This window comes from Panthera pardus, unplaced genomic scaffold, assembly GCF_024362965.1.
Source record: "Panthera pardus isolate Hobbes unplaced genomic scaffold, ASM2436296v1 HiC_scaffold_6, whole genome shotgun sequence".
NCBI classification, from domain to species: Eukaryota; Metazoa; Chordata; class Mammalia; order Carnivora; family Felidae; genus Panthera; species Panthera pardus.
Window position 1 is genome coordinate 67,428,967 of NW_026526991.1, and position 22,964 is coordinate 67,451,930.

At 44.7% G+C, this 22,964-nt stretch overlaps 1 protein-coding gene and 1 long non-coding RNA gene across 4 annotated transcripts in view; one reads left to right on the forward strand and one right to left on the reverse strand.

Moving 5' to 3' along the window:
* PCED1B (PC-esterase domain containing 1B) overlaps nucleotides 1-22,964 on the reverse strand; it is a 138,921-nt gene that overhangs the window by 6,864 nt on the left and 109,093 nt on the right. Inside the window, exons 1-2 of one of the 3 annotated variants that reach the window (XM_019419131.2) lie at nucleotides 2,747-3,291; nucleotides 2,256-2,410 (exon numbers count right to left, since the gene is read on the reverse strand). The gene's annotated coding sequence lies outside the window, so the exon portion shown is untranslated. Of the gene's footprint in view, nucleotides 1-2,255; nucleotides 2,411-2,746; nucleotides 3,292-6,966; nucleotides 7,170-22,964 lie in introns of those variants that run through there. The other 2 variants (XM_019419133.2, XM_019419132.2) reach the window with 2 other exon arrangements.
* LOC109249014 (uncharacterized) lies at nucleotides 3,204-6,961 on the forward strand. Its single transcript, XR_002072403.2, has 2 exons — nucleotides 3,204-3,317; nucleotides 6,000-6,961. It is a non-coding gene; the product is annotated as an uncharacterized LOC109249014 (long non-coding RNA).

The following is a 22,964-nucleotide window of genomic DNA, read 5'->3' on the forward strand; positions in this document are numbered from 1 at the left end:
AGTTAAAAAATTTCTTGCATAAGACTAACCATCTTAATGCAACATTATGTTGGGAATATAAATAGTTCATTTTCTTCTACCTGCATTTTTCGTAATCAAATCAATGTGTGGAACTTTCCAAGATCCCCTTACATCTATTTAAACGGAACAGATAGTACAAATAAGATGATTATTTTTCACGAATTTACCGCTGTGTCTTGGCATTTGCTGAATTTTCTAAGCGGGATTTAAACTTGTCAAAAATTAAATTGCGTGTCACAATAAGTTTTCTAAGAAGAAAAACAAACAATTCAAACTTCTCTTTGGGAAAGCTTAATGAACGGCCTGAGGATTGCTGATTCTCAAGAGACTGCTCTTTTGATCTGGGGCAAGTCCGTTAACACACACTCTTTTCCATATAACACAAAAAAGGGGAAAATAATGCCGGCCTACTGTGTTTAAAAGTGGTTCTGAGAGCAAATTTTATTTATTTATTTATTTATTTATTTATTTATTTATTTATTTATTTTTGAAGGAGAGAGAGACCATGAGCAGGGGAGGAGCAGAGAGAGAGAGGGAGACACAGAATTCGAAGCAGGCTCCAGGCTCTAAACTGTCAGCACAGAGCCTGATGAGGGGCTTGAACCCACAAACCGTGAGATCATGACCTGAGCCGAAGCCGACTGAGACACCCAGGCGCCCCTGAGAGCAAATTTTTAAAAAAATACATAAAATACTGTGAAATATTACGGTAAATAATTTACTATGGTAAAGAACGCAAATTCTTTGCAAATATGAGCCCCTAGAAAGTTGGGATTCTAATCCCCCACTCCAGGTAACTTCCCCTCTAAAATAGGCCTCAGCTCTGCAGCCCATTAATTAATTCAGTACAAATTGGAGATCACCTGTGTCTATCTGGGGGCTGTGACAGTTGTCATTCTGCAAAGTGACTCACATCTCCCAACTACTGTCAAGGTTCCTCTACCCCATCCCTATATGGCCCATATTTCTTACTTGGCTATTCAGGGAATGAATCCTTAGGCACCACATCTAAAATCTCAAACACAAGTGATGGAAATGGAAAACTGAAACCTAGAATAGTGATCTTCAAAGTGGGCTCCACGTGGAGCGCTGGGTGGCTCAGTCGGTTAAGTGTCCGACTTCAGCTCAGGTCATGATCTCGGGGTCCGTGAGTTTGGGCCCCGCGTTGGGCTCTGTGCTGACAGCTTGGAGCCTGGGGGCTGATTCTGTGTCTCCCTCTCTCTTTGCCTCTCCCCCGCTCACACTCTGTCTCTCAAAAATAAATAAAGGTGAACGGTGAAAGGAAGGAAGGAAGAAGGAAGGAAGGCAACGAAGTGGGCTGCAGGTTTTCCTGGTGGAGGCAGGACTCACCGCAGACATAATCAAGGTGTATCAGCACCATCCCCCTGGGGCCACAATCTTAAATTTGGGATTCTTTTGCAATAAAGTATCCACAGAAGAATTTCACACACTTTTAGAGTGTAAAAATGGCCAAGTGTAAAAACCTGCCAGGCAGCGTATTTTCCCTGTGGGAACAGTCTAATATAAAATTTTCTTATGGATTTTAGAAAGAAATGCAGGTCGCATCCTTTACAAATGAAGGGTGGCTTCATAATACCTGATATGCAGGTGACTTCTATAAAAACGAAACAAACTATGGAGCTTTTATTCAATAGCCCCATAAAAAAAAGAAAAGAAAAAGAAACAACTCCTGTTTTACGAAAGGATCTCCTAGGGTAAAAATATCAAAGCAATCCCTATAAACAAACATACTATTTCAATCATGTACAGTCTATGACAAACTTCCACATTCCGGTCTCCAATCAGTATTTAAACTGTATTCGCTAACTTCCTACCTCTTATTACCCTGAGACCGAAAGATAACGGAAAGACAGGCAGCCGGCTTTCCCTTCCCTGGAGACACTCAAGTCAGGCGTGGACTCTGGCCCCAAGCAGCCGTGTGCGCTTGGGCTGACTGCCTACCGTTCTGTGCCACCGTCTCCTCTGGAGGTAAAGTGAGGTAGATCGCCTACCGATCACCGATCCGCCGTGAAGACGAAAAGAGATCACGTCACTGTCTGTCAAGGGCCTAGTACAGCGCCTGGCGCGCACTAGGCACCTCTCAACCACAACAACCCCTCCCCGCTGGGACGGCAGAGAAAACCCGAGCCGCAGACGGCACCTCGCTCCCGTCCCCCTGCATCAAGCCCTCCAGCCCACGGTGCCCCCTTCCTCCCGCAAAGGCACAGCTGTACCTGCTCAGGTGTAAAGGTAATTCCTCAGCTCTGGCGGCTCAGGAACTTTGCTCCACGCTGTCCCCTGGAGAGGGGGTAATTACGCATTCTACTTTTTCTTCCCTCTCCTGTGGCTGGTTCCTTCCCTTAAGCACTAAACGCATTCTGGTTTCTTGCTTTCAAAAAGAAAGGAAACTTCTTTGACTCCACCTCCAGGACAGTCCTATCTTTTGCTTCCCCTCCAAGGCCACTTTGGAAACGGGTTATTTGCACGGGCTGTGGCTGGGGCCTCACCTCCCACTCACTCCTGTTACTTTCATTTGGCTTCCAACTCCACCAAACCCAAGAAATGTTGGTCAGTAAATCACCAGTGATTTCCCGGCCGCTCCTGTTAAAGGCCACCTCGTGGGCCTTATCACCCAAAGCATTCCCAGCTCCTGGGGTCTTGGGGGCGCCCCAGGTGACTCCCTGAGGAAAATGCCCCAGGCTGACACTCCAGTATCCCGGCTCACCTCCCCCAGGATCCGGTGTGAGTTTCTCTTTCTCGGGCAACTCCTCTACTGTTGGTCTTTCTCAAGACCTACTAATGGGCTCCTTTCTTCTTTTCTTCAACACTCTTTCCCTGGGTAAATAAATCCCTCCACTCTCTCATTTCTGTTTGCCCCAAACTGTTCAGGTTTGCCCCCTGTTTTTCCAGCGCAACTATTCACAGCACCCTTCCCCCCACCAGAAAAAGTCCCACTTCGGATGGAAACAAATTATCCAAGTCTCCTTATCAATCACCATTTGTATGCAGATGCCTCCTGAATTGCGGCAAAGCCCAGTGGCTCAGAGGGGGGCTCGGAATCAGCTCCCCGGGTTTATATCCGGTTCCACCGCTTACGAGCCTCTGAGACCCAGGGCCGTTTAAGTCATTTTTTTGCACTCCAGAACCCTCATCAGCAAAACGAGAATAATACCACGAATCTCTTTAGAAGTGAGGGTTAAATGAACGAAGTCACTAGCGTGAGGTCCACCGCGTTTTTAAGTGCTCAGTAAATTAAGCCAGCCCAAACTTGTCTCCTGAGGTCCAGACGCATTCAGGTGAGTGGAATGAAGTTCCCAGGGGGTGGGGAAGGGGAGGGGGCAACGAGTAACCTTCTGTGTGGGCCTCTTATCACTTTCAAATTCTCTAGACGCCAATTTATCCTACCATCAAACCATGGCTGAATTCCTAAGATAATTCTCTTGTGACCTTTGGACAATCTTCCTAAAGGTAAATATCAGATCCTTTGTGGGAATGAGGCAGCATATTCTTGCTGTGCATTTTCAGAGAGCTGATGTATCATTGAGGCTTGCCACATTGGTTGGGGATAACCAGGTGGAAATCACCTCTGCTTCTGAATATGGCTGTCTCCACTCTTCCTGAAACCTCAAAATCCTTGAATGAGAGCCTGGATGGAGAACCGTTCAACTATTTCCTGGCATTAAAAAATAAGATGGGATTCTTGAGGATATGCTTTAGGGAGAAGGGTGTTGCAATATATTTTGGGAAGCTGAGCACAGCGATCGAGTTCACCTCTGTTTTAGATTTTATGATTACCTCTTGTACTGTCCGTAAATTATTCTTAATTCTTAAGAAAGTGTGTCTTTGGGGCGCCTGGGTGGCTCAGTCGGTTGAGCGTCCAACTTCATCTCAGGCCATGATCTCATTGTTCGTGAGTTCGAGCCCCACATCTGGCTCACTGCTGTCTGCCCTTCAGATCCTCTGTCCCCCCTCTCTCTCTGCCCCTCCCTCCCTCCCTCCCTCCCTCTCTCTCTCCTCAAAAATGAATAAACATAAGAAGTAAAGAAAGTGTGTCTTTTTACTTTTGAAGACTTCTAAAATGGCATGGTTTTTAGTTTCCGTGTTCTCACATAAAATGTGATCATCTAGGCTTTTGAATTTTGTATCTTCACTTTCATTTGATATGCTAGCATAAGCCCAACATGTTGTATTTATAAACTTTGTTTTTTAACCCAAGATAGGATCCTTCCTTCTGTGCCGCTCCCCAATGCCTGTGGATGAATTTTAGAGCCTGTGTATACTCTGAGCTTTTTCTCACCTCTTCGTGTTTGCTCTGTGGCTCAGCATCAGTGCTCCCTAACCCCCTCCTCTATTGAAATTCTTTTTTTTTTTTTAATTTTTTAATGTTTATTATTATTTATTTTTGAGCGAAAGAGAGAGCACAAGAGGGGGAGGGGCAGAGAGAGAGAGTGAGGGAGACATAGGATACAAAGCAGGCTCCAGGCTCTGAACTGTCAGCACAGAGCCCTATGTGGGGCTCGAACCCAGGAACCTTGAGGTCATGACCTGAGCCGAAGTCAGAATCTTAAACCACTGAGCCCCCCAGGCACCCCTTCTACTGAAATTCTGTTTCTGCCTTAAGATCCAGTTTCAAATGAAGTTCTGTCTGAAAGCCTCCCTTTTTTCCCCAGACAGGAAAGTCCCTCCTCCTTCTGATAGATGCCCTGACTTAGTCCTTGGTTCTATTTTGTACTATAATTAACTACCCCAGTATATCCTAGTCCTGGAGGGTGGGTCTCACCCCACCGTTCTACCCCTCTGCATAATGGTTAGCATTCATTGAGCAGTTACTGCCTGCCGGGCCCACTCATGAGGTAAGGACTATTATTATCTTCACTCTATGAGTAAGGAAACTGAGGCTTGGAGAGGTTATGTAAATCACCCAAGATGGTGCAGCTAGGAAAAGGCATAACTAGTCTGTCATTGCCAATGAATCTTCTGATTGATTAGATAAGCCAAAGATATTGTTTTGTTTCTTTAAGAGGAATTACGGCTCCAAAACCTGAGCTTTTAACCCCAGCTATAAATATTTGTTGAAATTAAGAGGAAAAAATAGTCTTATCTAGAAAAATAATATTTGCATACCGTTTTCCTTATTATTCTCTGTTGAAAAATCAAAGCAATGTTTTGTACACAGCTTTAAATTTCTCCATGAGGAAACAGCAGGGATGAAGTTAACTCAGTTCAGCTTTCATTCACTGATAGTTAATTCCTCCTCCTAACGGGTCAGTGGAAAACTCAGTGCTGTGCTAAGCTCTGTTTGTACTTAGAAATTCTTGATACTTATGCTGACTACTCCAGATTCTAACCAGTATTTGAGTAAAAATTTCCCATGGTTGGAAAGGAAGGGTGATGGGGAGCCAGTAACGACTAAGTTGCTTTCAACAGATGAACAGCTTGGATTCTGAAAGTTCTGTCTCCAGGAATGGCGACAACAGCCATTTTCAGCAGTGATGTGAACGTTAGGCTGAGTCAGCAGGCTGGGATTTCCCACCTCTGAGCTCACTTCATCTCCTGTGTTTTCAGCATTCAGATGGGAGAAGTGGCCTCCAGTGCTCCTCTAAGGAGATCACAGGAAAGAGCTTTTAATTTTTTTTTGTCCTTTGAGAGAGAGATAGAGACCAAGTGAAGAAGGGGCAGAGAGACAGAGAGAGAGAGAGAGAGAGAGAGAGAGAATCCCAAGCAGGCTCCCAATGCGGCGCTCGATCTTACAAACCATGAGATCATGACCTGAGCTGAAAGCAAGAATTAGATGGTTAACCGACTGAGCCACCCCGGGGCCCTAGAAAGAGCTTTTAAGTTGGATATTCTTTTATTATTGCTGTTATGATTAACAATGTGGTGTCTGATTACTAAGTGCAATATGTTTCTATGGGAAAAAAAGGTGTTGAATTAAATGGGATTCTAAGAGTCAGTCTCTTGTCCGCCTTGCTCCCTAGCTACACTATGCTATAGACGGATCTGGAAGACCTGCGTTCCCACCGCTCCGTGTGTTGGCAGCAGTGGGACCAAGGACTTTGCCAGTTTTAAGCTGCAGGGCTTGGAACCAGAAGAGAGACAAGGTCCAAGAGGAGAGAAGCTCGCCTGGAGAATGGAACGGGCGAACTCACTCTGACACTGCCTTTTTTCAAGTCCTGTTTTCCTCCCTTCAGCTCCGAGTTTGGACCCGTGAGCTTCCCTTCCTGCTGCCAGGTTCAGCCAGGCTTTCGGCTTCTCTATCCCTCAGTGACAAAATCATGTCAACGGCTCTGCACTCACCAGGGTTAACTGTGGAAATCAGATGCAATGCTCTGTAAACTTTGCACATGTTCGTTGTTGTTATTCTCGAGCCACGTCTGCATGTTCAAGGGTTGGGATGTTGCTCGTTAAGAGAGCTTTCCAGTCAAATGAAGGACTTAATTTATTACTGAGAAATGCTAATTTCACTTGTTATTCAGTAACATTTGGTGTCCACTCCACCAGTATACTAAGTGTTTTACCTGGTTATCTGTGACATTGGTATTTTATTTTTCTCCATTTTACACATTCAAAAATTAAGTTTGGAAGATGAAGTCGTCTGCCCAAGGTCGTCTATTTTATAAAAAGCAGAGCTGGGAGTCAAAACTGATGCCAAGCCTTTGTGGTCAACCACAACATACAAGATTGCACAGACAGTCGATGCTTCACATCCTTTCTCCTGTTCACAACTGGCTGTCTCTTTTTACTGTACGTTTTTAGAGATAGGGTAGTGTATCGATCATAAATCTTTCTTATTACAAAATAACAGTTGTCTCTTCAGGGCTGTCCAGTTAAGTGGGGGTAGGGTGAAGGGGGTTAGGACGGTGATTCCTCTCTACAGTAAGTGCCCAAGAAATGAGGATCCTAATTAATGCTTAAAATAAAATGGGAAAACTGGAAAGTACTTACTCATTACAGTAACTGGTGATTTGAAAACGTACCTCTCAGTTGATCCGAGATCTCTTCCCTAGACGGGCTCCTTTCTCGGCTGTAGATCAGAAGGCCAGGCTGGAGAGCCTAGAGCCTGGGCTGGAAGGCAGATAAGTTCACCCCTGGGTGCTTCTATGCTTATGAGCCAGCGGCTGGGGAGAAGATGCCATTTCCGGTGGTATCTGAGGCCAATGACACGAGTCAGCATTTACTTTTTTGTATTAGGAACCGGAAGACTAATGACCAAAGCTTCAAGGCAACAAATGTGAAAACGCGAAGTCAGTCCAACATACAGCATCTTCCCGGAATTTGGCTCTGAGCTGGTTTTTATTTCACTTTTCTCAGTAATCTGGGTGTAGCTTGTATTTACTAACTCTTAAACTTTGTTTTGTTGTCACAACTCAGACCCTCGGTTCTTCCTGCCTTGTAGTTTGCGCCCCGCCGAAAAGGCAGAGTGGGGAAGGACAGAAAGAGGGGAGAGGAAGGGGAAGTGAGAAAAGAGAACAGGAGGGGATGATAAGAAGCAGACGGTTCCCTCTTCAAATGGATTTGTGATGCACATTCGTGTGCTGCATTAGTTTACATAGCGCCTCCAAATCCTCTCCTCTCACCCTCCCACCGCCCTGTGCGTGGAAGAGCCCATCCCAGAACTATGGAGAACTACAGGCCTCCAGTAAGCTCAGACCGTGGCCGACCCACGAGGACCTGCCGATTTCTCCTCTGCTGTTCCGCGGGAAACCGGCAGGGACCTGGAGAGCGGTCTTTAGATTGGTTAGATACACGTAGTGCTTTGTTGTCTGTGATCTGAAGGCCGAGGAATATTCCCTTCCCTACAGGTACCAAGATGAAAGAGAAGGAGGAAACGAATTGGAAAAGAAGAAGAAGAAGGACACGAAGCTCTAAAAAAGTTTTTCCTCAAACCGGGAACCTTTTATCGGCATATTAAGCACTTTAGGATAGAGCGTTTCTCCATGGCATAAAATAACTAATGATCAAGAGTAATGGGCTCCAAAACAGTCCAGAAATATGTGCCCTGTGCACTTAGTTTGTGTTAGTTTTTTAAATACTATGCTAGTTAGAGGCGCCTAGGTGGCTCAGTCAGTTAGGCGTCCGACTCTTGATTTTGGCTCAGGTCATGCTCTCACGGTTCATGAGTTCGAGTTCCATGTCTGCACGGTCAGTGCAGAGCCTGCTGGGGCTTCTCTCTCTCTCTCTCTCTCCCTTTCTTTCTGCCCCTCCCCTGCTCGCTCTCGTGTGCTCTCTTTCTCAAATAAGTAAACTTAAAACAATTAAAAATCAATACCGTGCTATTTAGGTAAATTGGCCTATAAAACAACCTAGCAGCCTTTTCTTGAGAAATGCCGTTTTCCTTCACTTCACTGACGACCCAAAGCGTGGCTCAAAAACTGCATCCATTACACATTGTTTTTATTCTCTTATCAGTAGCCATAAAGCAAGTTATCTTGCATTTTTTCCATGACTTTTACTACAATTATTATTGTGTCTCAAGGCAAGGCTGCATCTAGATATTTACAATTCAGGCTAGTATGTCCTATAACTGAAAGTTTGCCGTTGTTTATTTCTATAAATGAGTTTTCAATCGCTCCGGTTCTCTGAAGTCCAGCTAGTCTGTGCACCGTGAGGGTGAAAAGCCCTTGTGAGGTCTCGAGGGAGGATGACCAAAACCGGCCTAATTCCAAGACCAGGGACTAGAGCCGGAACCGTGCAAATGATAATCTCGTTTTACTCTTTGAATTTAACATAACACTGTTTGAGACCACACAACAGCTTTTCTACAGATTTTCCCACTTCCAAGAACTTATCTATGGAGACAGTTACTGTTGCTATTCTGGCCCCACTCCGTGTCCCGTAGCTCAGTGAGCTGGCTTGCGTTCTTCTCCGCCACACTTTTCCTAAACAGCCGTGATCACTTACACATGTATAAGGTTTTACACTTAGAATCTCACAACAGACCCCGCTAGTAAAGCAAGGCAAACTTTAATTATGATGGTCACCTTGCAGATGGTGAAGCCGAGACCCGGAGAGAGCTTGAATGACTGTCACCTTGACGGGGTGCTCAGAGCCTGGGGGCACGATGATGACAGTGTGTCCTCTTCACTGCCCTCTCAGCGGGAGGCCAGAAAGGGCGCCCTGCTGTTATTATTTGGCCTATTTTCGGATGGTATTTAATGGCACAGGACTTGAAAAGGTACATGTGGTATAAGCAAGAAGTCCCTCTCCCTTTCTGGTTTCCTAATCCCTCATTCTTCCTTCCAGAAGCAATATGGTCACTGGCTTATCTATTCTACCAGAAATATTCTATACAGATAACCTAAATCTCTCGGAAATATTTTATTCTCTCTTCCTTCTTTCTTGAAGAGTCAACTTCCCTTTTTACTTAAGGCAGACGTCTGGAAAGAATACGAAACCCACTCAGAGCAGATGCTAAACTGCAGAAAGGCTTTGGTAAACCGATCACCCAGATTGTTCCAAATATCCAGATGTTTGAAATGGTACAGAAAACTTGTGACTCACAACAGCTTCTAAAGGAGTTAGGCGAAGCCCTCCCTGTGGTGTCGCACTATAATTGACTTGGGCCTTCGTGCCCTGCCTGGGGACCACTTAAACCTTGATACGGATTTGGAATATGGCGGCTGCATGCCTGTTGACAGTGTGAATGGAAACCAGAGCTACGATACTGTGAATGAAGTGACTCTGAGGCCCACACAGACTTGAGTTGGAAAACTGATTCTGTCATTTATGGCTGCATGACATCGGTAGTCACTGAACTCCTTGTGGCTTGATCTTCTCATCTACAAAATAGCGACAGTAATAACTGCTACATAGGGGCACCAGCGTGGCTCAGTCGGTTGAGGGCCAACTTCGGCACAGGTCATGATCTCGCGGTTTGTGAGTTCAAGCCCCGCGTCAGGCTCTGTGCTGACAGCTCAGAGCTCAGAGCCCAGAGCCCGCTTCCGATTCTGTGCCTGCCTCTCTCTTTCTGCCCCTCCCCCACTCATGCTGTCTCTCTCTCTCTGCCCAAAATAAAACATTAAAAAAAAAAACATTAACACATGAAATGTCTTTCTCTCCCCAAAATAAAACATTAAAAAAAACATTAACACACTAAAAAAATGTTAATAACCACTATATAGATGTGATGGTTAAATGAGAAAATACACCCAGAGCACCAAGGATATAGTAGTGTATAATAAAATATGTCCACATCATTAACCGTGGCCCATGGTTAATTTTGTAGACTTTGTAAATTTTGTAAATTTTTCTTCCCCAGCAAGGGGGAAAGGTGGTTAAGAGATTTTTAATTTTCTTTTTTTTTTTTTAATTTTTTTTTTAACGTTTATTTATTTTTGAGACAGAGAGAGACAGAGTATGAACGGGGGAGGGTCAGAGAGAGGGAGACACAGAATCCGAAACAGGCTCCAGGCTCTGAGCTGTCAGCACAGAGCCCGATGCGGGGCTTGAACTCACAGACCGCGAGATCATGACCCGAGCCGAAGTCGGCCGCTTAACCGACTGAGCCACCCAGGCGCCCCTTTAATTTTCTTTTAAGATGGGAACAGTGATAGTATGTTTGTATGCTTATAGAAATAAGTCAGTAAATGGGGAAAACTAGATGATGCAGGAGGAATACTGTGGTAGACCCCGTTCTCGGTGCTAGAGATACAGCTGTGAATAATACATTAAAAAAAATCATAAAAGCCTTGCCCCTATAGAGTTGACATTTGGGATGGGGGGAGGCAGACAACTAAAAAACATAAGTAAAATAATATGTTAGGTAGAACAGGAACGTGATTGTTGGATGGGGAAGATTCAGGGGCTGTGGGTTGGAATTTTAAACAGGGTAGTGGCAGGGTTCCAGATACATCACCTCAGAATGGCACTCCCTCATACGGAATAGTGTAAGCTGAAGGAATTTGTGAAATGGCAGGTGCTGGAAGGACTCTATGACCCACCCCCCCCGGCCCCGAAGCAGGTCATAAAGCCCGCTTGGGAGAGGTGCCCTCCCCTTACCGGGAAGAAAGTAACATCCTTATCTCTGAAGACACCAGGACTCAGCAAGGAATCCAAACAAACAGCTGTGGGTAAGTTCCCCCAGTTCACCACCCTTAGCTGGTACCCTTTGTCCTACCGATCTTCATCAAACCCAGAGTAAAAAACACTCCGGCTTAACCTTGTTTGGGGGCGTCATTTGTTTATGAAGGCTAATTTGTGTGCTCCTCTCTTGTCAGTCTGCCTTTTGTTACAGAGACCCAGCTGAGCACCTGGAAAGGGCAGAAGGGACCAGCAGTGGTCTGGAGAAGGCCTCCCAGAGAAGATGAGATTTGAGCAAAGTCTGGAGGGAGGTGATGGAAACCCCATGTAGAAATCTGGGGGAAGGCAGCTCCAAGCAGAGAGAACAATAAAGAGGTGAGTGTGACTAGCTTAGAGTGAACAAGTGAGTCAGACACAAGCGATGGAGTCAGAGAAGAAAGGGAGGTAGATGGCGGGCCATGGAAAGGACTTGGGTGTTTACTCTGGGAGCCGTCACGAAGGGTTTGAGCAGAAAATGTCCACCACCTTATTATGGACTGTGTGGAGCAGGAGTGGAAGCAGAGAGACCAATTCAGAGGTCATCAAATAATCCAGGAGGTGAGGCTTGAACCAGAGTGACATCAGCTGAGCAGTGAGAAGTGGTCAGACTCCAGATCTATTTTAAAGGTGGAGATGCTAGGATTTGCTGTGGAGAGAAGATGGGGTGTGAGAAAAAGGAACAGAAGGCAAGTCTAGCCCTGTGGTTTTTGGCCTGAGCAACAGGAAAGATGAGTTGCTGTTTACTGAGATGGAGAAAATTTAGGAGAAACAGGTTTGGGGGTGGAGGTCCAGTGTTCGATTTGGGGCTTGTTCGGCATTCCTTATGCACATCTAAATTGAGATGTTGAATGGGGATGTGAATATACTAGTCTGGAGTTGAGGGGAGAGGGCCAGGCCGGAGATATATCAGTTTGGCCTGGATGCGGTCACCAGTGTCGAAGGTGAAGATAGAGAAGAAAAGAGGTCTGAGAATTGAACCCTGCGGCACTTTAGGTGCAGACGGTCAGGAAGCTGAGGAGGAACTCACACAGGACACAGAGAAGGAAGAGTCAGTGAAACGGGAAGAAAACTAGGAGAGTATGAGGTTCTGGAAGCCAAGGGGAAAACGTGTTTCAAGGGAGGACTCGAGAGAGAGTGTCTGTGTCAGAGACAGCCAATAAGTCAAGCGGGACAGTTGACAGTTGGCTATAGCGTATGGACAGTGTAGGACGTTGGTGACTTGACTGAGTAGTATCGACAAAGGTTGATTGGAGTGGGTAAGAAGGAATAAGAGAAGAATCGGAGACAGTACCACCCTGGAGGAGTTTTACTATAAATAAAGGGAAGCAAAGAATGAGAAGTCAGCGGGAGAGTGTGGGAGCCCAGGGCAGGTTGCCCCCAAATACACCACAATGGCATGATGCTTTTTTAAATTAAGATTATTTAAGAGACAGCCAGTGTAACAAAAACAGTCTGACCCTCCTCCGGCTCTACAAAGCAGGTCGTAAATCTCCCATGTGAAAGGTACGCTCCCTACACCAGGAGGAAGAGAGACATCCTTATCATGAGAGACAGGGAACTCAAGGCTGAAGAAGCCTACACAAACAAACCTTGTTACTTTTGCTAATTTACTACCTCGGCCCAATTCTGTTTAGATTCCTTACTAACTGACAATTCCCAAACAGAAGTTTTCTTTGTCCTGTCCATTCTTCGTAAATTTATGTTTCTTTGTCTAGGAAGTATAAAGCTGCCTGTCTCAGTCACTTCTTAGGTCCCACATCTATGACACCTCTGTACGTAGGAACTAATTCCCCCAGACCCCGTTAATCTGTCTCATGTTCATTTAACATTCTTATACCACCCAGGAGAATCTTAACGGGTAGAGTAAAATTTTTCTTCCCCAAGAAGGGGGAAGGGTGGTTAAGAGATTTTTAATTTTCTTTTTAAGATGTGAACAGTAATAGTATGTGTGTATCCTTATAGAAATAAGTCAGTAAATGGGGAAAACTAGGTGATGCAGGAGGAATACTGGAGCGATGTTGGTGAAAGGGTTGGGATCTAGTGCCTAAGTGGACGGGTTGGCCTTGGATAGGAGCACACATTAGATATCAGGCTGAGTACCGGAGCATGATGCCGGAGTACGGGTAGGTGTGGGGGCGCAAGCTTGGGAAGTTTTCCTGACTGCTATTTTCTCAGTGAAATAGGCAGCAAAGTCTAGGTCACCAGCTGAGCGTGAACCCGAGGCAGGTGCTATGAGAGGTTTGAGCATCGAGGAGAAGATACGAAATCGTCATCTGGGAGATGACGGAGGCTGTAATTACCGCACAGAATGGAGGCTCACTTTGGGCTGCGAGCCTCTATTTGAACCAAGAGTGCTCAGCATGGATGTTTGGTTTTCTCTAGTCTGTTTTAGCCCCATGGGCTGCAGGTAGCAGAGTAGACAAAAATTGTATTTAGTCAGGAATGAGGTTTTGCCTTTTGGTTTCTATTAATGTATGTTAATAGGCCATTACAGGTTTATAATGTATTTTAAACTATGATTTATTTAGAAGCAAACCCATGAAAGCCAAGTATTTTAGACAGTGAAAAATACTATGAATATCAGGACAGAAATAATGTTCTTTTAATATTAACAGCTCTTTAACAGTTCCGGCCATGGATTAATTTAAACTGATCTTTTGGGGCGCCTGGGTCACTCAGTGGGTTAAGGGACTGACTCTTGATTTCAGCTCAGGTCGTGATCTCATGGTTTGTGAGTTCAAGCCCGCATTGGGCTCTGTGCTGATGGTGTGGAGCCTGCTTGGGATTCCCTCTCTATCCCTCCCCCACTCATGCTGTCTCTCTCTCAAAAAATATATAAACATTAAAAAAAATTAAAAGTAAACTAATCTTAGGGCGCCTGGGTGGCGCAGTCGGTTAAGCGTCCGACTTCAGCTCAGGTCACGATCTCGCGGTCCGTGAGTTCGAGCCCCGCGTCGGGCTCTGGGCTGACGGCTCGGAGCCTGGAGCCTGCTTCCGATTCTGTGTCTCCCTCTCTCTCTGCCCCTCCCCCGTTCATGCTCTGTCTCTCTCTGTCTCAAAAATATATAAACATTAAAAAAAAATTTTAAAGGCAAACTAATCTTTCTATGAGCTGATATCATTTTATTCACATTTTCTATTTCCAGGAACACTGTGGTTTTTCTTATCTTCTTGGAATGGAGGGCTTCAAGCAGGCCCGAAATCAACCCAGTGAATATGTACTTATAAATACACGTATTTCAACAAACTGCTGTGTGTTTATGCTCAAATCTATGAGCGGCTACCTTAAAAAAGGATCACATTTGGCAAACCACAAAACAGTATGCGTCTTCTTTGTATGACTTGCAACAGTTTGCATATTCTGGATAATTTCTCTTCAAGGCACTTGCATTTAGCACTTTCAGGCACATACGAATAATTTGTTTCTATTGAGGCGCAAAGTTTTCTCTGATCGTGTACTGAGAGTTCTGAGACTGGATTAAAACCTGTAACACATTCACTTTAGTAACCGAATTCAGTTCTGCACCAAGGCAGTGCCTGCAAATCTCTGTGTTGTTGAGGAGTGAGGCTAGAATTGGAGTTTGGGAGGTTATAGGTCGAGAAGAGCCACATTGGTGGTTTCAGCAGGACGGATGGAATGAGAGGCGAATTTATAAAAGACCTCTTTCTGTGAGGACTCCTTAAAATTTTCTGCAAATTTTCTGGGAATTCTTATGTTTTGTGCAAGTTTTCTACCCTGCTCCGGTGTGTAGCTTAGTGGTTTCAGAGCAGGGCCTTTGTAGGCAGAAAGGTTGAGTTCAAGTCTGAAACCTGGGAGCTGTGTGATTTGGGGAAAGTTCCTTAGCCTCTCTGGCCCAAATCCAGCAGAGGAGATTGAATAAGCAAAGTGCTAAGTAAATGCTCAGTTTACTCTAGAAATTAGTATACATGTATCCATGCTTTAGTAATATAAAATAATTAGTAAATTATGTTAGTAATTTAGTTATAAAAAATAGGCTTTAATACTTTTTTTTTTAATTTGTTTTTAACGTTTATTTATTTTTGAGACAGAGAGAGACAGAGCATGAAGGGGGGAGGGGCAGAGAGAGAAGGAGACACAGAATCGGAAGCAGGCTCCAGGCTCCGAGCCGTCAGCCCAGAGCCCGACGCGGGGCTCGAACTCACGGACCGCGAGATCGTGACCTGAGCTGAAGTCGGACGCTTAGCCGACTGCGCCACCCAGGCGCCCCCCAAAAATAGGCTTTAAATGACATTGAATAAAATGTAAATACTGACAAGTACTCCATTTGATGGCACAGCTCTGTGAACCGGTGTGCCCCTATCCCTGCAGGAACAGACCTGAGAAGTGGGGAAGATGGCAGGGACTTAGGCCAAGTTGAGTCTCCGGGAGGTCAAGCAACTGCCTGAATCACAGCCAGGCTAACCACTGAGCTTGGACTAAGGATCAGGCCTCCTGAGTCTCCTAGTCCCAGAGTCACAGTTCATGAATTTCAGGGGGGCAAAAAAAAGGTTGTAAACCTTTTTTACAAAGAATAACGTAATATCCTAGGAGAATGGGGCTTTGAATTCATTTAACAATGTCCCTTACCTCTAAATAACAATCAAATTTAATTAGAAGACTCCAAACCACTGGCTTAGTTTTCTGATTCCAGTTTTCTCTCTGTCTTTTTTATTACCATCTTAACCACTTGTAAGTGTGCAGTTCGGTAGTGTTCAGTATATTCACAACACTGTTGTGCAACGGATCGCACGAGCATTTCATGTTGCACATCTGAAACTCTATATCCATTAAAGCAGGACTCTACTTTGCTGATCTCCACAGTCCCTGGCAACCAGCCACCTTTGGATTTTCTCTTTCTATGAATGTGACTGCTTTGGATACCCCACCCAAGTGGAATCACACAGTATTTGTCTATCGTGACTGCCTCATTTCACTTAACGTGATGTCCTCAAGGTTCATCCATGTTGTTGTAGGTGACAAGATTTCCTTCTTTCTAAAGGCTGAATAATGTCCCATTGCCAAGTTCACCACAGTTCACCCAGTTACCATGTGTAAGAACATAGCTATGTCAAATCCCAGGCAAGAAGCTCTCAAAAACTCTATTTGAGATGTTTCATGTTCCGGGTTAGTTGACTTAGTTATTTAGGAGGGACAACACTTCTTTTCCTCGATCTGTGTTGGCATAAACTGTGCAAATAAAGAAGCTCCATCCTCGACTCCAAAAATGCTGGGAGCATCAACTCTTTCCCACTCAGAAGGATCTGAGTGGATCTTCCTTTCACATTCATGATTTGCATTTTATTTCTTAATTAATTAAGTTTTCAAAATTCTTTTAAATTTTATTTTGAGAGAGAATGTGCATGCACGAGTTGGGGAGGGACGGGGACAGAGGGAGAGAGAGAGTCCCAAGCAGGGCTCCACACTCAGCACGGAGCCCAATGCAGGGCTCGATCTCAAGACCATGAGATCATGACCATGAGATCATAACCTGGGCCAATATCAAGAGTTGGACGCTTAACCAACTAAGCCACCCAGGCGCACCATTGTATGGGGCTATCCACAACACAGTCAATTAAGGAAAACACCCGGATATTTCAAAAAAATACATGCTTTTAAGTGCATTATAGATTAATTCTAACTGCTAGTTTTATTTTCTTTCTAAATCAAAATGCTAACCCTTCCTATATTTGCATGGTGGGATTGTGGATGCAATAATTTTCTTTATTTTCGAGGCTGTCTGAAACCTGGTCATACTCTATTTATAAAGAAAAAGTTCCAATATTTTAAGAGATATTAACTGCTAAATTGCTAAACATGAAGTTTCTTTGCCCAGGAAGGCAGACGTTGCTTAATATTTTTGATGCATGCTAATTTCCCTTTCTTCCTTCGCTTAGATACACCCAGGCACAGTGCTTGGCATCCAGCTACAAGGTCGACTGAGGCATGTTCTCTGTGCTCAGAAGCTCACAGTCAGTGAGGGAAAAACAGAAGCCGATGACTACAATTCATTGTTGGAAAAGCAATTATGGCCTTATGTTGGTATATTACTTATATTACTGAAAAGGGATTTTAAAAATTTTACTAAAAATAAAATAATTGAAAATAGCTCTGGAAAAAGTGGCCTCTGGTCAGATTCTTTTCAAATGAATATTTACTTTATAATTATAACGATTGACCTGAATTGCATTGTTTTTATTTTATTTTATTTTATTTTATTTTTAAAAAAATTTTTTAATGTTTATTTGGTTTTGAGAGAGACAGAGACGGGGTGCCTGGGTGGCTCAGTTGGTTAAGCATCCGACTTCGGCTCAGGTCATGATCTCACAGTCTGTGGGTTCAAGCCCTGCATCCGGCTCTGTGCTGACAGCTCAGAGCCTGGAGCCTGCTTCCGATTCTGTGTCTCCCTCTCTCTCTGTCCCTCCCCTGCTCATGTTCTGTCTCTCTCTGTTGCAAAAATAAAATAAAAACATTAAAAAAAAAAAGAAAAGAGAGAGACAGAGACAGAGAGTGAGTGGGGGAAGGGCAGAGAGAGAGGGAGACACAGAAGCTGAAGCAAGCTCCAGGCTCTGAGCTGTCAGCACAGAGCCTGATGCGGGAACTGGAATTTACGGGCTGCGACATCATGACCTGAGCCGAAGTGGGTCACTCAACCCACTGAGTCACCAAGGCACCCTGCATTGTTTGTTTTATAAATCAGTTGTTGATCACTAGTCCATTCTACCAGTGAAATAGTAGACTTTTTGACATTTTTCCAAATTATTATTTACAAAACTAGTGTTACTGCTTATTTCTTGTTACCTTCCTCTTTCTCCTTGAGGACATTCTTTTGCTTAACAGTCGGTTGTGGAATCTCTGAAATACATTCAAACAAATGAAAAGGGAGAACTCTAAATGACTTTCACTTCTCTGAATCTGATGATTACCAGTTTTATTGACCGCTGATCATAAATCTTTGAATTCTATGCCAATGTTCTAGTTTCTTAGTCATGATTTCTAGGTGTTGCATAACTGTGGACTCAGTCACCCTATATATTTGTATTAGAACAAAAGACCGTGTTTATTTTCTGTATACGCGTTTATTCTTGGTGATGCATGCTAGTTAAATCACGGGGCAGTCTTAAAACACATGACAAAAATAGCTAAGAAAGAAACGGCTCTTTGTTCCTGGTTGAATAAACTCCGCGATGACGTAAGTATCCAATTTAAAATAAATTCTAAACTAATTATATTAGTCCCCAAGCTTGTTCCTCCTCTCAGTAAGTGAAGTCAATATTTACTTAATCGCTCCATGACAGAAATTGCAAGATCGTCTGTGATTCCCTCCTTGCCTTCAGCCGCCAGGCGTGGAGTCCATTCTCCTTTCTGGACCACTCTGTGATCTGTCCTCTTCTCTCCCTACGCCGCTACCTGGGTTCGAATCTGAAACCCGGGCGTGCCTTCCTGATTTATCTTCCCACAGGTGTTCCTTTCTTCCTCCATCCCCTTCTCTGTCTGCAGTCTATGCTCTTTTTAAGATGCGTATCTTGGGGCACCTGGGTGGCTCAGTCGGTTGGGCGTCCGACTTCGGCTGGGGTCATGATCTCGCGGTCCATGGGTTCGAGCTCCACATCGGGCTCTGTGCTGACACCTCAGAGCCTGGAGCCTGTTTCAGATTCTGTGTCTCCCTCTCTCTATGCTCCTCCCCTGCTCGCGCTCTGTCTCCCTCTGTCTCAAAAATAAACATTAAAAAAAAAAAAAAAAAAGATGTGTAGCTTACAATTTCATTTCCCTTTCAGGGGCTGCGTTTAACCGGCTACATCCTGTCAGAATTTTTCTGAAAATACTCAACATTTTGCCTTTTCTTCATCAGGCATGTTAGGCAAATACCTACGCGGCGGTGCCTCGGTGAGGTCTGAGGCTCCCCAATTGACAAGGCATCTGGGTTCCCGTAGATCACAATAATACATCACAAGCGCATACCGAGTAGATCCTTCTGAACGCACACTAAGCGCATCATCAACCGCTCAGAATGTTAACAATTTACACTAACCCTTTTTACAAAATCAGCAACAATGATTACTGGCGCCATGGACTGGGCGGCTCCTTTACATTCCAGACATATGTGTCCATTAGCTGTTACTTTTTAAACCACCCCGCAGGGTGTCAGGCCACGCTAGTCAGCTAGGAAGTAGCAATTTGCAGATCCAGCCTGCCTCAGCCTACTCCCCGTCTGTCCTCCCCCAAACTGGGCCCTTCACACCTCCTGATCCCTGCGGCTTCCACGCCTATGGGGTGCCACACAGGGAATGGCGACATACAGGGGAATTAAAATGTTGTGGTGGAGTAAAGCAGGCTGTTTTATTATCAGGGGAAGAGAGAGGCTGGAGCTGAGGAGACAGCACCCAGTTCACCACCGAACATGTCACTGCTTTGGTTTCAGGCATATGTTTGGGGACAGCAGGCTCAGAAGTCCTTGACGTTGGGTGGAATTGCAGATGTGAGGTCCTGGGAGAAATTCCTTATACCTTATTTATTTACAATCTTATTCGGATTGTTGGCACTCCTCAGGAAAACAGCAACAACAAAACGTGGGGTATGCTTCACAGAGCTGTGTTAGCCCGCACTCTCTTGCAGTTTAGTGTGGCTAACTGCGGGCTTAAATTTTAGGAGGAAATAGGCGAAGAAAAAAAAATCGGAGCCCTCGCCTGCACGTGCTTGGTCTGTTGAAGAAAACTAGAGAGGGAGTTTATTAGTTCTTTGAATGGGAAAGCCCCCAAGCGTGGGGGGAGGGGAACGCAAAAGCCTCCGGTCTAAGTGAGCGCTCAGCGGATGTTTCAAGAGTGCGTGGGTATGTCGTTGACCGCCAGGGCCAGGACCCAGCCCACAAGGCTGATGCGGTTTCTTTACCTTGTGATTGTGTCTGATGAGGAATGCATACTTCCGTGTTCGCACAAGGAAGATTTTCTGATTGTCCTGTCCCTTCATCATTCGGTACAAAGGAGGAAGAGAGGTCAGGAAGCACGCCACATTGTCACCCCTGCAGAAAAAGGCAGCCGGAGCTCCTGTTGGCCACTTGCTGCTGTGCTGCGCCGTCACTTCTGCCAGCAGGCTTGGACGGAGGCAGCAGCCTCAGCCAGCCAGAGGGCATGTCCCCAAAGCCTCAGACTGCCCTGGAGAGGTGGCTCAGGGCTTCCTCTTTTATGGCCCTAATTGTGTCTAGCCTTGACTCATCTGTGCTAACAGACGAGCCTGCTTCATCTGAACCAATCCAGTGTGCCTATTCAGACCAGCCCTGCCTATCCTAATCACTTATTTTACATTTTGGGGACAGAGACTTAAACCCATTTAGCCCTCGGTCTGTCATCTTCAGGCTAAGGTCCCTTTATGTACTTGATGCTTTGACCACGGGATGCCACCTAGGACCTGAGAAGCTTTTTCCCTGAAGGCCACCAGGGTAACCTTGGTCTGCACCTTCTAAGAAGATTTTGGGGTATCTGTGGTCTGCTACCATCCCGTGACCACATGCAGGTCTGTTTCCTCGCTTTCCTTTCCAACAAACAAGGTCCTTAAACCTAGGATTAAAACAATTTTTTAAAAATGTTTATTTTTGAGAGAGAGAGAGAGCATGAATGGGGGAGGGACAGAGAGAGAGGAAGACACAGAATCGGAAGCAGGCTACAGGTTTCACACTGTCAGTACAGAGCAAAAACAAAACGTTTTTTGTGTGTGTTTTTTGTGTGTGTTGAGCCCCACACACGGCTCAAACTCACGGATCGTGAGATGACTTGAGCCAAGGTCGGACTCTTAATCTACTGAGCCACCCAGGCGACCCTAGGATTTTTTAAATGATCGGGTCGCCTGGGTGGCTCGGTCGGTTAAGCATCCAACTTCGGCTCAGGTCATGATCTCATGGTTCGTGGGTTCGAGCCCCGCGTCGGGCTCTGTGCTGACAGCTCAGAGCCTGGAGCCTGTTTCAGATTCTGTGTCTCCCTCTCTCTCTGCCCCTCCCCCGTTCACGCTCAGTCTCTCTCTGTCTCAAAAATAAATAAATGTTAAAAAAAATTTTTTTTAAGTGATCAATTCATTAGAGAGCGCAGAAAACTGCAGTAAACTTTTGCCTTGTCTCCAGTAGGCTGAAGTAATTACCAAGAAGAGAGGAAAATACCCTAAGCCTGATGCTAAGGGTACTCGGCATCGATATAATACGCATATTACGGTTAACATTTGTTGAGTGCTATTTGTGTTCCTTTTCCTTTCTTCTCTCTCCTTCCTTCCCTTCCCTTCTCTTTAGCTAAAAACTATCGGCTAAAGTCGTTGATTGTTCTAGCATAGTCTACACACAACCACGATTACAAAGATTAAATGATCAGGGGGTCAGTGAGCTAGGACGTCCAGATTCGTTTATGCTAAGAATCATTGACTATATAGCATTTATTGCTAAATTAGAAGGAAACGCTATGGTCCATGTGTGGAAATCAGCTTCTTTGTAGACAATGAGTAGGAGCAATAGAGCCACCCAGAACCTTTACTTGTGGATGTATGACTTACTTCTCCTGGTCTGTAGGCAAATTGAGGAAATGAGGCAGCAAGCTAGGATTGGGGATAAATCCAGAGCATGATACCACTTTAAGAAAACCCGGATGTCTGAAAACTATACCAGGAGCCACAAACTCCAATAGCCGTAGGTATTAGACGTGAGATATAAGACAGTACGTGAAGCAGGATCTCTTCTTGGATGTATACTCATTTTCCATTTAAACATGTAGAAATAGTCTTTGTATCCTCTGAGAATGTATTGTATATTTATTCTTTTCTTGAAATTCTTAAACCTCTCCTATCTCATTTTGCCGCTTCTTACGAATACATGGAAGAGAAAAATACCTCTCGATCATGAAGACAAAAAAAAAAAGCGAAAGTAGAGTGGTAAATGAAAACTTAATACGCAGTCTCATTGTCGGGGACAATAGGGAATAGTGGGGATTGTGGCAAAATGGAGAACACGTGCCATTTAAGTAGGCACTAGCCCTTCTGTTCTAACAGACTGCTCTGTGAGAGAAAATAGTTTCAGTTATTGCCAGGTACTCCAATTTTTCAAAAAGCAAAGCTGTAAAGGTTTTTATGAGATATAGCCTGATTTTTAAACATCGGTCAAAATAAATAAATAAATAAATAAATAAATAAATACATACATACATACACCATGTAGGTAAAACCAAACAGCTTTGCAGTCATTAGGTTTTTACTTCTGTCTAGAGAGTGAGAGAGTCAAATTCAAGCAAACACCTGGGAATTAGGAATCACACAAAATCAGGTCAAATGGGAGCTGTGGACAGGGGACAGATAAGCCATGAGGATTGCAGAAACGACAGAAGGGCCAGAGAGAATTCTGATGCCATTCTTGCCTCAGGAACATTTTCCCTTCTAGCTGTAGCAGAAGCCAGTAACGGTTTCCCAGGCAACATCCAGTCTGCGTAGCCTGGAAACCCACGTGCTTCTGCAATGTAGCAACATTTCTTGATAGGCAACTTTGGCACAATTTCGGAGTCTTACAAACCCAAGAAAGGAAGCTGAGATGGTGCTTTAGAGCAGTAACTCCCTGCCGTGGAAAATGTTAACTCCCCTCCCCCCCCCTTTTTTTTCAAGTTTGCTTATTTATTTATTTTGAGAGAGACAGCACAAGTGGGGGAGGGACAGAGAGAGGGGAGAGAGAGAGAATCCCAAGCGGGGTCTGCTCTGTCAGCACAGAACCCGATGCAGGGCTTGAACTCATGAACTGCGAGATCGTGCCATGAGCTAAAGTCTGACACTTAACGAACTGAGCCACCCAGGCATCCCAGATTTCAACCTTTCTGTGAAGTATGGAGTTTTTAATGAATGCTCATTTCTTTGTCTTTGTGGATCCTTG